The sequence below is a fragment of the Schistocerca piceifrons genome, unplaced genomic scaffold, assembly GCF_021461385.2.
Source record: "Schistocerca piceifrons isolate TAMUIC-IGC-003096 unplaced genomic scaffold, iqSchPice1.1 HiC_scaffold_634, whole genome shotgun sequence".
Classification (NCBI taxonomy): Eukaryota; Metazoa; Arthropoda; class Insecta; order Orthoptera; family Acrididae; genus Schistocerca; species Schistocerca piceifrons.
Genome location: NW_025728877.1, coordinates 15001 through 20000, shown reverse-complemented (window position 1 = coordinate 20000; position 5000 = coordinate 15001). Strand labels below are relative to the sequence as shown.

General features: G+C 53.3%; 1 non-coding gene across 1 annotated transcript in view; it reads left to right on the top strand.

The window, feature by feature from the left end:
- The first annotated feature begins 4063 nt into the window (after positions 1 to 4063).
- The window catches only part of LOC124764477, a 1909-nt gene continuing 972 nt past the window's right edge, over positions 4064 to 5000 (top strand). The window contains exon 1 of the ribosomal RNA XR_007012767.1: positions 4064 to 5000. This exon is cut by the window's right edge and continues 972 nt beyond it. This is a non-coding gene — a ribosomal RNA (small subunit ribosomal RNA).

Sequence of the window (5000 nt, the reverse complement as noted above, 5' to 3'; positions counted from 1 at the left end):
CGCCTTTCGACGCCACCCACAAAGCCTGCAGCCTCTGTCGACCATAGCACCCAATCTCCAGTGGCTCTGCCGCACGAAGCCGTGGACCGGCAATGACTCCACCCGCACCCGTTCGTGCACCACCCCAACCGCCACACGCGCACCTCCAGCGGATGAACGGCGGAAGTTTCCCGCACTCGTAAAGTGCAATCCACCCCTATAACTTGCGTTTCATGAAGAGTTATTTCCAATATGCGACATTCCCGCTGTCCCTATACATGAGCCGCGACCTGTACCACTTACGAGCGAGAGACGCGATCGCGTTGCTCACTGTACGGCGTCCGATACCGAGCCATCAGCATGTCGGTCCCCATGCGCGTTGCACTCGCACTCGCAGTCGCAAAAACGTGGGGCAAATATATTACGCGGAAGAGCTATAACAGACCGAGCCCCACTGCATGGGGGGAGTCTTTGTCACTAATGTACACAGATGGAACATTTTGGACTGGAACCAGATTACCCGTACACACGGCGCTGATTAGTAATCAATGCAGAGCCATCAAACTACAGCAAATATACACAACTGTCCGTATACATGCTGAAAGAGTCTGCCCACAATGGGAACCACACGTCAGCCAGACACTCTGATCACGCACCACTCTCTGCTTCTAACAGGCGCACATACAATATGTAAGCACCAGCATGGAACAACATCCAGTGCATCTTCTCCGCCACATTACACAATCCACACTATCACAACCAGACCAGGAGGTCCATGCGGAAAATACAATATCCCAGCCTTTCGACATCCACCATTGCGCAGACCAGGCACCAACACCCACACATGTCCTATACAACGGTGCACCCAACATCACAATAGTACCTCCTGTCACAGCGCACAAACAATGACATGAGTCAAAGACACAGGTCTCACACAAGCATAGAATTGGAGCGCCGCCTCTAATAAGCCAAAGGTGCATCCTGACGTGACAAATCTGATCATGTCACAAGCATTCACTTACTATAATCACTATCAACGAACCTGCCGCCCCCGCCCCCCCCCCCCTACACCTTTCCTTACAACAACGTGTAACCTAACCTAACCTAACCTAACCTATGTTGTACCTTAACCTAACCTATGTTGTACCTTAACCTAACCTATGTTGTACCTTAACCTAACCTATGTTGTACCTTAACCTAACCTATGTTGTACCTTAACCTAACCTATGTTGTACCTTAACCTAACCTATGTTGTACCTTAACCTAACCTATGTTGTACCTTAACCTAACCTATGTTGTACCTTAACCTAACCTATGTTGTACCTTAACCTAACCTATGTTGTACCTTAACCTAACCTATGTTGTACCTTAACCTAACCTATGTTGTACCTTAACCTAACCCATGTTGTACCTTAACCTAACCCATGTTGTACCTTAACCTAACCCATGTTGTACCTTAACCTAACCCATGTTGTACCTTAACCTAACCCATGTTGTACCTTAACCTAACCCATGTTGTACCTTAACCTAACCCATGTTGTACCTTAACCTAACCCATGTTGTACCTTAACCTAACCCATGTTGTGCCTTAACCTAACCCATGTTGTGCCTTAACCTAACCCATGTTGTGCCTTAACCTAACCCATGTTGTGCCTTAACCTAACCCATGTTGTGCCTTAACCTAACCCATGTTGTGCCTTAACCTAACCCACGTTGTGCCTTAACCTAACCCACGTTGTGCCTTAACCTAACCCACGTTGTGCCTTAACCTAACCCATGTTGTGCCTTAACCTAACCCATGTTGTGCCTTAACCTAACCCATGTTGTGCCTTAACCTAACCCATGTTGTGCCTTAACCTAACCCATGTTGTGCCTTAACCTAACCCATGTTGTGCCTTAACCTAACCCATGTTGTGCCTTAACCTAACCCACGTTGTGCCTTAACCTAACCCACGTTGTGCCTTAACCTAACCCACGTTGTGCCTTAACCTAACCCATGTTGTGCCTTAACCTAACCCATGTTGTGCCTTAACCTAACCCATGTTGTGCCTTAACCTAACCCATGTTGTGCCTTAACCTAACCCACGTTGTGCCTTAACCTAACCCACGTTGTGCCTTAACCTAACCCACGTTGTGCCTTAACCTAACCCACGTTGTGCCTTAACCTAACCCACGTTGTGCCTTAACCTAACCCACGTTGTGCCTTAACCTAACCCACGTTGTCCCCTAAAGTAACCCACGTTGTCCCCTAACGTAACCCACGTTGTCCCCTAACGTAACCCATGTTGTCGCCTAAACCTGCTCTGTAATTGTTATACGACTCGTTCAATTAGTGTAGTGTTGCCCACCCGCAACCCTCGCAATATAGTTCGCTACTCGCACTGCCCGCTCCCCTGTGTATCGCTTCATGTTAAACACCTTGCAAGTCTTGCTGACTTTCCACATGCTCCTGCTGTACACTGTAATGTGGATGGCAGCAGGACGTACATGCCGCCCCTCCCCACGTCCCCACCTTGCCCCCCTGCCTTCGCAAGCTGGTTGGTGAGAAGTTTGCATGTTCAATGCCCTTCGCATGCGACGTACTCAGGCTACGTTGTGGTGCGGCCTGTGTCAACCGTCCGCTAATGTCGTACGCGTAAACCACAATCTGTACTGCACATTCGTCCTTATGTACCGAATGATACATCGTGGCACATGTGTGACCGTACAACGACTGCGCCCAAAAACGGCGGACCATACAGTGCAAATATTGTGCACGCAGCTACGTGTCGTCTCCCTATGAGAGCTGGATTGCAGTGTGGTACGCCATAGAGACGTGTGGGAGGAACGGACGCCGTGGATGGCGATCAGCATGAGCTGTCTGTTGATGTATTCGGACCTAGTCGTCTCTCCTCACACACCGTGATGGCATGGTGCACCGCGTTCCATATCTGCGACATGCTACAGAGGCCGGTTGACAGTCGTTCGAGCAATGGACATCGCATACGTACGGGGGCCACCTTCCACGTATTGTCTAGGCGTGCACATTTTGTTGCGTGTATGTGGGCAGACGTAGTGTGGCGTGACACCTGACACAGGCATGCAATAATCGTTGAAGTTGCAAATGGCGATGGACGCCTGCGTTTTCTGGTGAAGTTACGCAAATGAACAAATGGTAACCTGTTGTGGTGCGGTTGTTCTCGCTAGGGGTGAATCGGTGATGGCGACGATAGGTTGAGGTACGAACCGGTTGTTCCAGCGATACCCACCATGCCGACGAAACTGAACGGCATCTGGGTGTGAAGCGATACGCGGCGGTGGCTGGGTGGGACCGTCCCCGGCCGGTGAGGGGGCGCCTCCCGGCGTGCTGGCCGCGCGGTGCGTGGGCGCACGCGCTACAGCCGGCTGGTGGGGGCGGCCAGTGGCAGGCGCGCCGGCCGACGGACGCGGCAGGCGTCGCAGCTGCGCGCCGGCGCACCCTGCGCGCGGCGCCGTGCGGCCAAAGTAGGTCCTCGCGGGCCCGGTGCGAAGCGCGGTGGACATCTTCAGTGTGCTGGTCCGATTGAGGACTGTGTGCGTTGAGGATGCGCCGCCGCCCGGCGCTCGGCGCCGCGACGCCGTCTGCTGCTCGGTCGCCCCAGCGGTTCTCGCTGGTGGTTTGTATCGCAGCTGTGCGGATGTGTTGGCGCGTGCGCTGTGCTGGGAGAGTTCGCTTCGGCACCCAAGTGGGGCTTTTGTCCTTCTGTGGCGCTGGCGTTGGAGCTGCCGGTCACCGTAGGTGGCGCGTGTTGTCTCCCGCCGGCAATGCCACGACAGCACGCTCCCGGGCCTCTGTCGGCAGCGGCAAGCTCAGTTGGGAGCACGGGTGGTCGCACCGAAAGCGTCTACTCACCTAACTCCGGGCGATTGCGCCTCTCTCGAACCCGACCAAGTACTTGGGACGGCGCTGCGCGCCGCCGGGACCTGAGAGGGTTTCGAGGTGTATTGTGCAGGGGAGCTCAGCCTCCTCCTGTTTGCAGAATGATTGAGCGGACGCTTGCGTGTTCGCGCGGGCCCCCGGGACACACTCCCGGGCGGCCGGCTGCTCAGCTCTAGTTGACGCAGCTCCCTGGTTGATCCTGCCAGTAGTCATATGCTTGTCTCAAAGATTAAGCCATGCATGTCTCAGTACAAGCCGCATTAAGGTGAAACCGCGAATGGCTCATTAAATCAGTTATGGTTCCTTAGATCGTACCCACGTTACTTGGATAACTGTGGTAATTCTAGAGCTAATACATGCAAACAGAGTCCCGACCAGAGATGGAAGGGACGCTTTTATTAGATCAAAACCAATCGGTCGGCTCGTCCGGTCCGTTTGCCTTGGTGACTCTGAATAACTTTGGGCTGATCGCACGGTCCTCGTACCGGCGACGCATCTTTCAAATGTCTGCCTTATCAACTGTCGATGGTAGGTTCTGCGCCTACCATGGTTGTAACGGGTAACGGGGAATCAGGGTTCGATTCCGGAGAGGGAGCCTGAGAAACGGCTACCACATCCAAGGAAGGCAGCAGGCGCGCAAATTACCCACTCCCGGCACGGGGAGGTAGTGACGAAAAATAACGATACGGGACTCATCCGAGGCCCCGTAATCGGAATGAGTACACTTTAAATCCTTTAACGAGTATCTATTGGAGGGCAAGTCTGGTGCCAGCAGCCGCGGTAATTCCAGCTCCAATAGCGTATATTAAAGTTGTTGCGGTTAAAAAGCTCGTAGTTGGATTTGTGTCCCACGCTGTTGGTTCACCGCCCGTCGGTGTTTAACTGGCATGTATCGTGGGACGTCCTGCCGGTGGGGCGAGCCGAAGGCGTGCGACCGCCTCGTGCGTGCTCGTGCGTCCCGAGGCGGACCCCGTTGAAATCCTACCAGGGTGCTCTTTATTGAGTGTCTCGGTGGGCCGGCACGTTTACTTTGAACAAATTAGAGTGCTTAAAGCAGGCAAGCCCGCCTGAATACTGTGTGCATGGAATAATGGAATAGGACCTCGGTTCTATTTTGTTGGTT